General features: G+C 41.0%; 1 non-coding gene across 1 annotated transcript; it reads right to left on the reverse strand.

Annotated features, from left to right (window-relative positions):
- Positions 1-4,755: 4,755 nt before the first annotated feature.
- Positions 4,756-4,910, reverse strand: LOC137497105 (5.8S ribosomal RNA). The gene has a single exon (XR_011017641.1). It is a non-coding gene; the product is annotated as a 5.8S ribosomal RNA (ribosomal RNA).
- Positions 4,911-15,920: the final 11,010 nt, after the last annotated feature.

Consider the following 15,920-nt stretch of genomic DNA (forward strand, 5'->3'; position numbering starts at 1 on the left):
CAGAAAGTTCTATTGCAGCACGACTAACACCTCTCAGAACAATCAGTCGCACTGGCTGTGCTCTGAAGGTCATTACTCAGCACCACCCATACTCCAGCAGCTCGCATATTGTCACAGCAAAGAAAGAGGCTGGGACTTCGGTCGAAGGTACATTTTGCTCTGACATGCGCTGTGAGATGGATGCAAAAGTACTGTATCCTAAATAACTGACTGAACAAGTCCTGGGTGTCTCAAGATTTGTCCTAAAAGCTATCTCTTCTTCTGGCTGGATTTCGCCAAGTCGTTCTCCTATCTACAGTTCAATTCAGTATCTCTTCATTTGTGATTCGGTCTACCTATCCTTCCTTTAGCATTCTTTAATATCACACATTAAAAGCTTTCATTCTTTTTTTTTCCGCACTATTTATTGTCCATGCTTCACTTTCATACATTGACACAACATACAAATGCCTTCAGATATATTTTTCTTATATGTATACCACAATTCGACCTGATTAATTTCATTCAGAAGGTCCTCCCTTACTTGCGTTAGTCTCCATTTTATGCCATTTTTTTACAAGTGGCCTTACGTCGCACCGACACAGATAGGTTTTATGGCAACGATTCGATAGGAAAGGGCTGGTAGTGGGAAGGAAACGACCGTAACATTAATTAAGGTACAGCCCCAGAATTTTTCTAGTGTGAAAATGGAAAACCACGGAAAACCATCTTCAGGGCTGCTGACGGTGGGATTCGAACCCACTATCTCCCGGATGCAAACTAACAGCTGCGCTCTACCATAATTAGTTATTGCATTACTCAAGCAGCAATAATCAGTCTTAAAGACTTCATTTCCTAATTTTATATTTTCTCTATCACCTGATTTTATTCGACGGCACTCCATCACCTTTGTACTGGGTTTATTTAATCTCTTACTACGGTTCATTAGACGTAAAACTTCAAGATAAATTAACAGGGAAATTGCTATAAGAGAGCGAACTTCAATTGCATCAATCTTCAGACGGAAGTGCAGTCAAAGAAGGATACCAAACATCCTGTTTCTTTACCTTACAGGAATATCGTTGTAATGTTAGCGAAGTGATACATTCTTTACACTTGGAAAACACTCACAAGGATGTAGAGCGTGCTACTCTCGCTGATTAGTTTTCAAAGCCACTAGACGCTCTCCTTTCAAGATGTACTTCGAACAGTCCTTGTCTTGTCATCTGATGAGAAAACCTTGCCTGCTGTAATGATAGTTATAGCGTCTCTCAGCTAGTTTAAGGGTCAAATTACTCAATACAATTCCTTTGATCCCAAATGAGCCATATTCGTTCTAAAGTAATGAAAGCAATGAAAACACTCACCTAGCTATTTAATTATTACTTTACTGGCTACAATAATTGTAAAATATGCGATTTTCCTGAACGATGTAAAAAATGAAATAGGCCTGAATATATTTTGAACAAGTGTCCAGCTCCTTGTATTATTGATCAGCATAGTGGTCTTTGGTTGACAGAGTCACGCGTTCAATTTCATTCCAAATCGAGGTCTGGTAAATTCCTGTAACTCGAGGACTGTGTGTTTGTGTTTCTCTTGACAGACACCCCTTCATTTAAACATAAAAGACCACTCTGACAAACATCGTATAAGGTTTTTTACGTATTTTATTTTACAATCGGATTTACGTCGCACAGACACAGAAAGGATTTACGGCGACGATAGCATGGAAAAGAACTAGGATTGGGAAGGAAGCGTCCATGGCCTTAATTAAGGTACAGCCCCAGCATTTCCCTGGTGTGAAAATAGGAAACCACGGAAACATTTGGAAGGCATTCTTTCTGATTATATTAGACATGTTTGCAAAGTTAAAAACTGGTTCGACAGAAGGCAGTTTGGTTTTAGGAAAAGCTCAACTCGTAGGATTCCAGCAAGATATAGCAGATATCTTGGATTCAGGAGGTCAAATGGACTGTATCGCGATTGACCTGTCTAAAGCATTTGATAGGGTGGATGATGGGAGACTAATGGCAAAAATGAGTGTAATTGGACTTAACAAAAGAGTGACTGAATGGGTGGCTGTGTTTCCAGAAAATAGAACTCAGAGATCTAAAGTAGGCGAAGCTTTATCTGTCCTGGTGACAATTAAGAGGGAAATTCCTGAAGGCAGTATTATTGGACCTTTATGTTTTCATGCATATATAAATGATATGAGTAAAGAAGTGGAATCAGAGGTAAGGCTCTTTGCGGATGATGTTATTCTGTACAGAGTAATAAATAAGTTACAAGATTGTGAGCAACTGCAACATGCCCGCGATAATGTTGTGAGATGGACAGCAGGCAATGGTATGTTGATAAACGGGGTTAAACGTCAGGTTGTGAGTTTCACAAATAGGAAAAGTCCTCTCAGTTTTAATTACTGCGTTGATGAGGTGAAAGTTCCTTTTGTGGATCATTGTAAGTATCTAGGTGTTAATGTAAGGAAAGATCTTCATTGGGGTAATCACACAGATGGGATTGTAAATAAAGGGTACAGATCTCTGCACATGGTTATGAGGGTGTTTAGGAGTTGTAGTAGGGATGTAAAGGAGAGGGCATTTAAGTATCTGGTAAGACCCCAACTAGAGTATGGTTCCAGTGTATGGGACCCTCACCAGGATTACCTGATTCAAGAATTGGAAAAAATCCAAAGAAAAGCAGCTCGATTTGTTCTGGGTGATTTCCGACAAAAGAATAGCGTTACAAAAATGTTGCAATGTTTGGGCTGGGAAGAACTGGGAGAACGGAGGCGAGCTGCTCGACTAAGTGGTATGTTCCGAGCTGTCAGCGGGGAGATGGCGTGGAATGATATTACCCGACTAATAAGTTTGAGTGGCGACATTAAACGTAGGAAAGATCACAATATGAAGATGAAGTTCGAACAACCTTCATGGCTGGCGACAGTGGGGTTCGAACCCAATATCTCTCATCACATAAGTTAGACACATCCATTCATATAGCATTGCCGTCTGAAAGAACATGTTGTCGTAAAACTGGACCACGTCCACATATGTGGCACAGAACGCACGAGCGATTCCGTCAGAAATTGAGAAAAATAGCAAAAGAGATATTATTTTTAATAAGAAAAGCCTGTGAGGACTTCAGATGAAAAATTACTGAAGTGGTTGTAACGATGACTATTGTTTCAAGGAACAAAAGAATGGGGCGCACTTGTTGATTTACCGGAAAAGACGATATCATCACAGAAATACCAATAATGTGGAGTTAATTACAAAACTATTGGTTTCATATCATACGTCAATATTCAATGTGTTGTATTTCCAATTAAGCGAAATATCACAGTGCAAGCTCATGTAATCTGGTATTTATGGATCTGGAACAAGCGCTTAATAACGCTAATTGCTGCAAAACCGTTGATATGCTGAAGGTGACTACCATTAAGAAAAGAAAAACAATAGTTTTCTACAATCAGTACAAGATTCGAACTAGAGTATTGAAAACAGAGGGAGATACACAAGAGATGGGGATTATGCTGCTTTTGCCTAAAATTTATAATGTTTACAGGGGTCAGTTGGTAAAGGAAATTAACCCTCCAGTTGCCAAACATTTTTCTCTAAATGACAGGCCATTTACTTAGGCATTGCACACAGATTTAAACCAATGTTAAATCACAGAAAGTGAAACGTTTGACATGCAGTGCACGATATTTTTCAGAAAACCACATTTTACATTATTATGTAAAAACTAGATCGTTTACTTACATATCCGGTGAGTATCAGAGCATCAAAGTGTCGAAAAAAAATAACTAAATTTTGTTATTCATATTTTCAGGTTAAATCAATAGTAATGTTAATGAATGTTGGTGAAAAAGCACCTTTTTTAATTACTATATATAAAATATGCAGAATTTGTTTTAGGTTTCAAAAATACGTACTTCACTCACTGTAAATATTTCTTTCATTCTTTCTTAATCCATTTGTCCTCCAGGGTTGGTTTTTCCCTCGGACTCAGCGTGGGATCCTACCTCTACCGCCTCAAGGGCAGTGTCCTGGAGGGTGACACTTCGGGTCGTGGGGACACAACTCGGACAGAGGACCAGTACAGTACCTCGCCCAGGCGGCCTCACCTGCTGTACTGAACAGGAGCCTTGTTTGAGGATGGAAGGATTGTAAGGGGTAGACAAGGAAGAGCAAAGGAAGCGGCCGTGGCCATAAGTTGGGTACCATTTGCCTGCAGGAGAAGTGGGAAACAACGGAAAACCACTTCGAGGATAGCTGAGGTGGGAATCGAAACCTCTCTACTCAGTTGACCTCCCGAGGCTGAGTGGACGCCGTGTCGTCGGCCACCAAGCACTAATCGGAGTCTTCGTTTCCTTGCCAAGCCTCATAGGCCTACAGAAATGCTGCACTTGATGACAGCGGAAGATCGAAATTCAGGATTCGAATCCGCAGTGTCAAGAATTAGAAATTCCCTCCGCTGAGCTTGATAATTCCCGGTTTGAATGCCTGACAGGTTTTTGTGGCTGATTAGCGTTTATTAAATAACATTTATTTAGTGCAGAGGTGTGTATAGTTTATCACCTGTCAGGATATGTTCTATATTATTATATTCAATTTATTCATTGCGAAATCGGTACCAAGTTAATCTCCAAGTGATGCATTTCTTACGGAAATAAAATATAATGGCACCAATAGGAACATTCGATTTTTAACTCGGTCATCCCTAAGTGTTTTTGAAATATTTCACAGCGACTGAGAGAGCATGGAAGCTGGGAAAAACAGCTCAGCCAGGCGTGGTCCGGGAACGGAATCCATGGACCGCAATGTGCGTTCGAAATGTCGATGTTCATGTATCCTGCAGTTCACATGTCGACGCGCAATTTGCTGCGTTCTTCATCGACCCACGAGCCGAGTGATCCACCGTTCAGGGTTTTTTTTATTTTTATTTTTCGATCGTTCTCTCCACGGTGAGTGGAGGAGAAGCAATCATTTTCATGGGTTTCTCGTCACAGAGCTAAGAAGTGTTTCGAGCATGGGCGTGGCGTTCATTTAAAACCTTCCCGCCGGGCCGAAGCCGCGACGGGTACCCTCCACTGAGCGAGGAGGTAGGTACCCAATGCCGAACGTCTGCGTGGTGGTAGACGCGGACCGCGACACTCCCCATGCCATTATAACACTACTATTTCAACAGAATACAATTGTACCAAAGAGACAACCTTAACCGATGTTAAGCACGCCCGTGGTCCAACAGCTCTCTATTCTGACCGGCCAACCGAGAAGAGGAATGTTGGCCACGGCTCTACCGTGGCTCTACGCCTCTGCATTCGGGAGACGGGCCTGGGGCACAGTGCCGCACTTCACGCCTGGCCCCACCCGTCGGTTGTCCTGAGAATGGTTTTCCGTGGTTTTCCATTCTCCTGCACTAAGGCGAATGCCGTGACAGTTCGTAGTATAGGCGACGGTCGCCCACCCCCTCACCTTCTCCACACATCTCCTTCACCGTAATAAATCTCCCGGCCTGAGAGACGGCGTCACCGTCTAAGAGGCCCGCCTCCCCCTTCAGGGAAGGAATGAAAACGTTTCGTACTAGTAGTAGTAATGCTAAGCAGTGATGAAAACAAAAATAATAATTCTGACAATTTCTCATAATAATACTTAGCAGTAGTGTGAAATGTTCTTCTTCTTCTTCATCATCATTTTCTACCGATTTTCCCACATCTGTGGGTCGCGGGTGCGAACTGTATCGCACATGTTGACTTGGCCCTATTTTACAACCGGATGCCCTTCCTAACTCCAATCCTATGTGGAGGGATGTAATCACTATTGCGTGTTCCTGTGGTGTTTGGTAGTGTAGGGTGTTGTCTGAATATGAAAAGAAAAATGTTGGGACAAACACAAACACCCAGTCCCCAAGCCAAAAAGCAAATCAGAGGTGATCAAATTTCTCCACCCGGCCGGGAATCGAACCCAGTGCCCTATGAACCGAAGGCCTCAACGCTGACAGTAGCACGAAATGTTCATTGCAAATTAAATGCAATAGAAGACCGGTATGCTACGAAACAAGTTGTGTAATATTTGAAAACCACATTAGAAAAATACAGTATAAGCACAAATAACAATGTCGATTGCTACAACCAGTGTCGAAATGTGAAAAGTGATCCCCAGACAACCAGGGAAATTGTTATTTCATTATTATGTGGCATAATTCACTCATGACAACCAATAAGACTGTTTCTCGCTGTATACAAAAGAAATAGTAAATATTGCACGCTCGAATTTGCCCCACTTATATACGGAAGACTCACTCTAGCGAGTACGCCCAGCACACTCTGGTGACGTCATCGCGAACCGATTCCTCGCATGCGACAGTGAGTGGGACCTCGGAGTCATAGGAAACGATTCTCGCGATTCCAGGCGTCATGAGCGCATATCACTAGTAATAATCATAAGGAACGTAGACTCACGGTGTTCCACACATGGTACAACTCACAAGTAACGTACGTCCTACGTAACGCAGACCTACGGCGTTTCTCACATAACGGCGCCACTCATATTCAACGCAAACCCATAGGCTAGTGTTCCTCACATAGGCGTATTAATCAGGTCGGTATAAGCAGAGTGGGTTTCGGCCCTTGGGTTTTGTCCCTTAAGAGGCCACGGCTTGTCCGTGGTCCAAGAGCTCTGTACTCTGACCGGCCAACCGAGCAGAGGAAAGGTGGGCACGGCTCTACCGTGGCTCTACGCCTCTGCATTCGCGAGACGGGACAGGGGCACAGGGCTGGACTTCACGCCTGGCCCCACCCGTCTGCTGTCCTGATAATGGTTTTCCGTGGTTTTCCATTCCCATGCACTAAGGCGAATGCCGGGACAGTTCGGAGTGTAGGCTACGGCCGCCTACCCCCTTACCTTCTCCGCACATCTCCTTCACCGTAACAAATCTCCCGGCCTGAGAGACGGCGTAACCGTCTAAGAGGCCCGCCTCCCCCTTCAGGGGAGGAATGAAAACGTGTAGTAGTAGTAGTAGTAGTAGTAGTAGTAATCATGGGCACCGTATTCCCGTGTTATTCTCACACAGTAGGTAGTAATCACGGGCAACGTAAGTCCGTGGTGTTCCGCATATAGTGGTACCAATCACAGGTACTGTTAACCCACAGTGAACCACTCTCTGCTCATACTAATCACAAACCTATTGCGTACCTAACATAGGGGAACTACTCGCAAGTAAAGGTGACTCATGGTGCTCCCCGCGTGACGGTACTAATCACAAGTAATTTCATGGTTCTAATTCAATCATACCTTGGTCGTCACTTTTAGTCGCCTCCTACGTCAGGCAGGGGATACCGTAGATGTATTCTTCGTCTGCGTCCCGCACCCACAGGGGGTCGATATGAGTCAGTGAAATATGATAAAGGTTACAACTGATTAAGCGAATGCCTGGACTATGCATCGCGCTTGCAACGTTCACATTCTAGTGATATTACAGTGTGTCGCAAGCGAGATGTCTGGAACTTCTAGTGTTAAAAATGTTGAAACACGAGTAATATTTCAAGAAATCTGAGTCTAAAGTCTGACATTGTAATTTTATGGGGTCTGCAAGGGATATGGAGAAATTTCTGTCAATTATGGCCAGAGACTTGTAGAAGAAGTAAAATTTGAAGAAAACAATGGAACTGAAATGAAATGGCGCATTGCTTTTAGTGCCGGGAGTGTTCAAGGTTATGTTCGGCTCGCCAGATGCAGGTCTTTTGATTTAATTTCCGTAGGCGACCTGCGCGTCGTGATGAGGATGGAATTATGATGATGACGACACATACACCCAACCCCCCGTGTCAGCGAAATTTACCAATGATGTTTAAAATCCGCAACTGCGCCGCGAATCGAACCGGGGACCCCTGTGTCCACAGACCAGCACGCTAACCAATTAGCCGTGGCGCCGGACACAATGGAACTATTTTGGGGTTATGGCCACAACTTCTGACGTAGAATATGAATGGCGTTTTAAGGGAGGACCAACCCCTTTGACCGACCAAAACTGCGATCTTTCCATGTATATATTTCATTTAAGACTGACCCTTTTTTTCTATATAACAGTGAATTTTCTTTGTTAATATCTCCAATACTTTCGGAGTTATGACCAAAAACATGAAGCCCTGTCCCCCAAGCAAGCCCTTTATCGGTAAGTTTACTGCGCGTTTCCCGGAACTTCCGTTTTCAAAAACCGTTTTCCTGATAACTCTGAAAGTCTTGAAGATATTGAGATGAAATTTTGAATGCATGTATATTTCATAGAGAAGTGAACGATATACTTAAATTGTTGAGTTAGCTTCATTGGTTAAGTTTAAAAAGTATTTGAAAATAAAATTAATTAAAAATTTGACTACTTGAAAATAAATTCATGAAAAAAATATTTATACTTGATGGACTTCACTGATTCTAGTACATGTTGTACATATAACATTACTAATCATAACAAAAATAATATAGAATAAATTCATGTGTTTAGAAACTATCAGAGAAACGGCAAAATAGTAGCCATGATACACCACCATTTGAATAATTAATTATATATAACAGCACACGTGTATATGATTTCTAAATATGTAGGTGTATCATTAAGGAATAATTTGTTTGTCATACTCATTGACTGAATAGTCAGCGTTGTGGCCTTCGGTTCAGAGGGTCTCGGGTTCAATTCCCGGCCGGACCGATGATTTTAATCGTTTCTGATTAATTCTTCTGGCCCGGGGAGTGGGTGTTTGTGTTTGTTCCTACACTTCCCTACTCATATTCGGACAACACACTACCAACCACCACAGAAACACGCAATAGTGATTACAACCTTCCGTATAGGGTTGACGTCAGGAAGGGATCCCGCCGTAAAACAGGGCCTAACCTACAAGTGGGACACAATTCGCACCCGCGACCCCACAGATGTGGGAAAAGCGGTAGAAAAAGAAGAGGAAGACAAGAGGATTCATGACAATATTAAATGGAAAAATTCACTGTCAGGAACTACTTAGTTTCATCCCTTTTCACCTACCACAAGTAAAATCATGACTGCAAACACTATTTTTTCATCCGAAGACCTAGAAAAGTGCATCATTCTAATTCACCAGTAGAAAAACATTATCGGTGTATAATACAATTGGTGCTCTTGTTGATTTATTCGCTGACAATTGTTTATTCTATAAGCAAATAAAACCATTTTTACTAAATTGTAATCATTATTGAAATTTTTGTACAGAATCCTGGGTACTCATAAGTTCATTTTTGCTTTTTCTGAAGTTTCCTTTTCCTCCAGTACTCCTTCTTCAGTTGATCTCTCCAGACTCGCAGTTCTTTCGACTTATACTTTAAACCTGATATCTCAAAAAGGAACGTAAATCGGTTTACACCATGCAACTGTGTTGGCAGACCACATTATTTTTGCATTATGTCTATTAAAATCTAATTTGCTGTTATGTTTACTTTTATTGGTATTTATGTTGTCAAATGATTACAAAATAATTATATATATTTAGGACGGCCTGATGAGTCCCAAGCCTTGACTATCAACCCATCGCTCTCCAACAAGAAATTTAAAGTAATATGTATATGATTTACCTTACTTATGCTGCGGAGCATATAGCACACTTCCACTTTCTAGAGTTGAGGGAAACGTGCGCCGAATGGCATTTTGATGCAGGAGTTCTGCGACGCACCGTACTTACGAATGACACGCAGCTAATACGGTTTGGAAAGCCCTGTGGTTGGCTCTCGTTACGGGCATGTATTATATAGTCCTCATGAATATTCAACATCAAAACGTCATCGGCCTCTTTGAATTCTCAAAATAGATATTTCTTGGCTTTGTGGAATTAGCTGGTGAGGGTACCGTGATGAGGTCAAACAACTCGCTGTTCATAAATAGCGCCGTATTTCTTCCAACAAGTCATTTCAACATACTGCGTCAATACAGATGTATGGTACTATGAGAGAAGTTTTCGGATGCATTGTACAAAATCATGTGTAATACGAAAGTAAAAACTTCAATTAAACATGTGAAAAGGGCATGTGCAACGTTTTCCTTCCTGTCTTATATAATTCAACAAACGAGGCGAAATTTTCAGGTGTATATGTTAATAAAACTTACTAATGTTTCACATTATATCATTGATAAGAAAAATCCTACAGAGAGCACCTGTGTGTAAAAAAATAAAGTAATTAATTTCATTTAACAAAAAAATCGGCGAAGATTCAGTCCGGTTTTCTCATTAAAAATGCACAAAATTCTAAGTAGTTATAAACAAAAATATGGAGAGAGAGATTTATTAAAGAAATAAATCATCCGTCCTCCAATGAGGGTGACCATTTGGATCCGGAATACAGTTTCAATTCAATGGGGTTTAAAAATATCTAGAAATGAAAATTTAATCGTTGAAGCTGGTATCTTCTATTTTCCCAGGGTTAGTGGGGGAGAAATGTCAATCACGTTCTCAGGTACAGATGGAAGTGAATGATTTGCAGAGAGTCCCTCAGTATCTGTATTACTATTTTTTCTAACTCGCAGAATGGAACTTTCAAGTTTTGTAGTCTGAAGTTCGATGTCTGACTAGGGTGGGCGCCTCTTGTTCCGAATAGCAGGCCTCTGACAATCCACCGATCGATAGGTATTTTATACTTAGATGAAAGGTAAGGCAAGCATGGAACATAAATAGCTTGCTTTTCTAGGTCCACATCCCGAGCCTGATCCAGGTCCCTTTCAAAGCGAATGGTGGAATCTAAGACCATCGCTTTAATGTCTTCTCTGTTGATGGCTACGATGTCCGCCCTCCGATTAGAGTCATCGGTAGAGACGCAGTGAACCTCCTCGTGCACCTCCCAACCACGCTGTCTCAAGCCTTGAGCAATCGACGATCTTACACGGTGGTGACGGTGGTTGCGCATTAGCTCAGTACTCCGGCAGAATCCCAACACATGTCCAAGGGTTTCTGTCTCGTTGCAGCCATTTTGGCGGCAACGGGTTGTGTTGAATGACCTACCGGGTACCGACCTGACTGCGGTGAGGTTGCATGTCATCTTCACTGCATTCATGTATTCGGAGGAGGACAGAGGTGGTTTATGAGTCATCCAGGAGTTTGCTTTCGGGCAGTCTGAATATAACACTACTCCTTTTCCTTTATGTGGTAGCTGACACCACGACTGAAAGAATCGATTTCTCATAATTCGCGTAGTTTTCTTCCGTCAATCTGTGGGGGGAGACTTTCCTTTTTTTATGTCAATTCTGTGGAGTCTCATATCTTGCTCTTCAGGTAACTTCCTTACGTATGGTAGGTGAACGCTCTGAACATGTAGTAAGCGATTACAGATATTGTAATGCTGCATATTAGCTTCCCATTCTGCGCAAATTATTCACATCCCTCTGACTTTTCTGGCACTATAGAGCATCGAATTTGGAGTATCATCAGGCAGCATCATTATTTCTTTTACAGAACTTCTTATAATTTTGTCCAGATCTTTAAGAAAAGTGTTTGATAGTTGTGTCAGAGGGGCACATTGTAGTGGATAGATCAAACCCGGCCAAACAAAATCGTTAATAATCTTGATCTTTTGTTCTGGTTTTAGAAGTTTTGTTTTTATCAGATTATTTAAGTCAGAAGTTATTGTGCTTATTAGTTTATGTCTGTCAAGAGAGATTTCATTGTTGAAGTCAATTCCTAAATACTTGATTCGTTCATTGTTTGTTTTTATCGGGATTATTGATCCTTCGACTGTAGTGATGTTTCCTTCAGTTAATTTTCCTTTATTCAGGATTATAGATTTGCATTGAAGGGGATGGATATGTAAACCAATTTCTGCAAAGCTGCTTTCAGCCAAATTTAACAAGGTAGTAGCATCATTTTCGGTTTTGCTGAATATGACTAGGTCATCTGCGAAAGCAACTGAGGATAACGGCGGTAGATCATCAGATAAAATATAGCCATAACGTTGGAATATGTCATGGTCAGTGAGATTTTGTATTACAGTATTGATTGCTAAATTGTACAGCAGTGGTGAGATATGGGACCCTTGAGCTACGCCACACTTAATTTCGATGGGTTTTGATTTCTTATGATCAGCTTCCACTTGAACTGTGTTCTTTGTAAGAAATGCTTCAATTAACCTACATAAGTTAGGAGAAATTTCAGATTGTCGAAGAGATCGTTTGATATGTTCATGTCCAATAGAGTCAAATGCTTTTGTGACATCTAAAAAAATGATGCAACAATCCTTTTTGTTGCGTTTCGCATCCTGAAGGCAACCATTCACGAGGGAAGCGTTGACATGAGTACCAGGTAATGGCACGAAGCCACGCTGGTGTGGACTTAGTGTGACATATGAACGCAGTCTCATATCTAGTACTCGTTCAGTTATTCTCCTAATCACCAATAACATCGGTGAAGAAACTAAACCTCGTATGTCACAATGCTCTTCCTATCCATCATTATCCGTAAGACTCGTCACGTCTACCAGCCACATATGGATATGCAGTCCATCAGTCAATTGTCATTGTGTTCATTTTCCGACGCAAAAGTGTAAGGGAAAATGAACCATGTATACAGTGTACTAAAGGAGTGCGTAAATACGTCACGCAAACATGCAGTCCTATACTACGGTAAGGTTCATTTTCCTTCACAAACATGCATAGAAAATTGAACACAACAAAGCTCATTTTGATGGACTGCACATACATATATGGCTGGGAGGCGTGAGCAGTCATAAGGAAAACATTGGACAGGAAGAGCATTTTCACATAAGAGGTATTGCTTTTTCAACAGCGATATATTTTAAGGTAATGTGTTGAAAACTTCCCGCATTAAAACAATGGTGGTACATACGACTTAATTGCGTAAAATCGTTTAAATTTCCTGCCAAAATGTAATGTCTAAAATCGAGCTTCAATCGTATTATTTTCAATACATTATTTTTCATTTATATAAATATGTAAAACAATTCCACATAGTTGTATGATTAATAAGCTCCTATTTTGGTGGTTTATATTGTTTCAGTATGTGCCTGTACCATTGCAACAAATCTGAAAAATATTAGGAGTAGAGAGCACTTTTACCTGAGAATATATTCAACCGTGCAATGTTATTGTAACTACGATAAAGCAATTAAAATATTTGTTTCGTAAAATCGTTTTGAGATGTAGTATTTAATTTGAATTTTATGATGTAATTTATAATTTGAATTTGGGTATAACAAATATTATGTTTAATATAGAGATAACATTAGTTCTGTTTTAATACCAATATATAAGCTTAGAAAACTATTTTTTGTTACTTTCAAATATTTTGAAATTGGACTGTCGGGTGGTGGAACATTCTTTAAAATAATTTGTTTAGTGATTCAAACAATATTCAAGTACTCACGCACTTTTGACCGCTTTACACGGCTAGGGCCTTTTTTGTTTCAATTTGATTTCTTGTCATATTTAGTTGTCATGCAATTGTTTCTTTATACTTCTGTTGTTGCTGGTATGTTTTAATTTTACTTCGTTTTCATACTACTGTAATTAATAATAGCCATAGGGATATCTCCGAATTGCAATGCACATTTTTTATAATAATAATATCAGAAATTTTTCTTACAGATCAGTAAATAATTTTTGTTTTTCATCGTGGACAGCTTTGCATGAACCACATACCTATTAAAAACATCTACCACGTGTGGAGACCGTTTATAAACAGGGTATGGGAGGTAAGGTGCAGCCTCCTTGCAGCTAAATGAACTTCCATTTTACTTCTTCCCCTTCTTCTTCTTCTTCTTCTTCTTCTTATCCTTCTTCTTCCTTCAAGAGTCTGTTAATATGAAGATATGTCACCTTTTGTGACCTCTATTCTAAAATCAACGTGTATGACGTCTTTATAAATAAATACCTTTACTGCAGCCAATGGCCATATGGCACGACTTAATTTTATGCACTAGTGAGTTTCAAACAGAATATCTGTATCATTACTCTTAGTGCCAAGTTAAGTGGAGTTGCTGGAAGCAGCGTAGATAGGAGGTATTATTCCTTTCAGTAAAAGAAATTACTCCATTTTGGAGTTTCGCGACCTTTATTCTATACGAGATGAGTCAACATTCGTTAATTCTGTCCACATCTTCCCACAATTTTTTCCAACATTCTCCAATTCTTCGAACCACACCCCATACCTCGAGATCATACCTCATTTTATCGTTCGGGGCGTAAATATCTTCGCTCAGTCTTCTTGGTTCATATCGAAAAAAATTACAACTCTGGTGCTTGGATTACACTGCTATAGCTTGGTGCTTCTTGATTGTAACATAAATTTTATTTGATACATATAATCATCACCCACTGGATCAGTGGCAGAGTGTCGGCTTCGCATTCCCAGACCGCGGGCTCAAACTAGGTAGGCTAGTCAATAAGTATCAGCAGTTTTGCTCTAATTGTCTTTGGGTTGGTTCCATGGCGTTGTGTGCTCACCAGCCGCTAGACGGCACCGTTGTCTATGTCTGCGGTATCAGATCAGTACAGCTTGCGCTGTTGCGGCGTAAAGATGGCCGCGCCACTCTGTGTTTGCACCAAGGTAGAACAGCGTACCATAAACCATTTTTTTTTGTGGTCTGAGGGTGCACCAGGAGCGGAAATTCATAGAAGACTTTCAGCACAGTACAGAAATAATGTTTTGCCACAGCGAAGTGTTTACCAGTGGATTGAAGAGTTCAAAAGGGGTCGCACGAGCGTGAAGGATGAGGAAAGATCCGAATGTCCATCTGAAAGCGTAACTAATTCCAAACGTGAACAAGTGCGGGACAAGATCCTGAATAACAATGACTGTCGATCACGTGGAAAATCATACACGCATTAGTCATGGTTCTGCACATATAATCATTCACAACAGACTCAACTTTCACAAAGTCTGTTCGATATAGGTTCCAAAACGACTCAGTGCAAAGTAGAAGCGCAATCTCTCAGCTCCTACTGGACCGCCCTGCTAACGAAGGTGAAACGTATCTGTAATGGATCATCACTGGAGATGAAACATGGGTTCACCACTTCGAACCAGAGAGCAAACTAAGAAGTATGGAATGGAAGCATCGCGGATCTAAAAAGAAACTCAAGGGTCGGATTACCATCTGTTTGGTAAACTTAAAATTCTCCTAAGAAGCCGTCGAATCAGCTCCGATCAACAGGTGGGTATCAGAAAGCTTGTGAAACAGTAGACAATGCGCATTGAAAATCAGGGTGACCATGTTGAAACATGATATCCATGAGAAGTATGTAATCTTTTTGCAATAAATTATAAAATTTGATTGCAGATAATTAAGTCCATCGGCCATGTAAATGATCTCCAGTGACAGAGGTGATGTATTACCCAAATAAGTCAATATAATATAAGCAATGAGTCGTCAAATATAATTTTGGTTGCAATGTAAATGGCGGTTCATGGTGTGGGTTACCGTAGTCACGTCCTAGCTCGTGAACCCTGGGCAACGGCTGAGTGGCATAGTAAGTGGTCCTGAGAATCGGAATACCAGTTGCTATGGAATGGGAGTGGGCATCTCGGACATATTCTGAGTCATGGCACTCCTTGTGCTCAGGCGGTTAGGACTATACAATTCACCGCAGGTCCATAACCCGTTAACCTGGACTGTGTACAAGTAGGGTAGCATCCTGCTTCATGAATTTACCGAGCTCAGAACATTTTAAGCAAGCCTCGGACCTATGGGAGTAACGGAGTCCCACTCCCATTTGACAGGCGAGGGACTCCTTGGAAACAACTTGGCGAACGAAATGGAATTCGATGGGGAGCTATCAATATTAATGGGGATTATGGAAGAAAGAAAGTAGAACTAGCTGAGTCAGCAAAGAGGATGCATCCGGACGTGCTAGGAGTAAGTGATATTCGGGTAAGGAGAGATAACGAGGACGAGATACGAGAGAATAAAGTG

The sequence above is a fragment of the Anabrus simplex genome, chromosome 1, assembly GCF_040414725.1.
Source record: "Anabrus simplex isolate iqAnaSimp1 chromosome 1, ASM4041472v1, whole genome shotgun sequence".
NCBI lineage: Eukaryota > Metazoa > Arthropoda > Insecta > Orthoptera > Tettigoniidae > Anabrus > Anabrus simplex.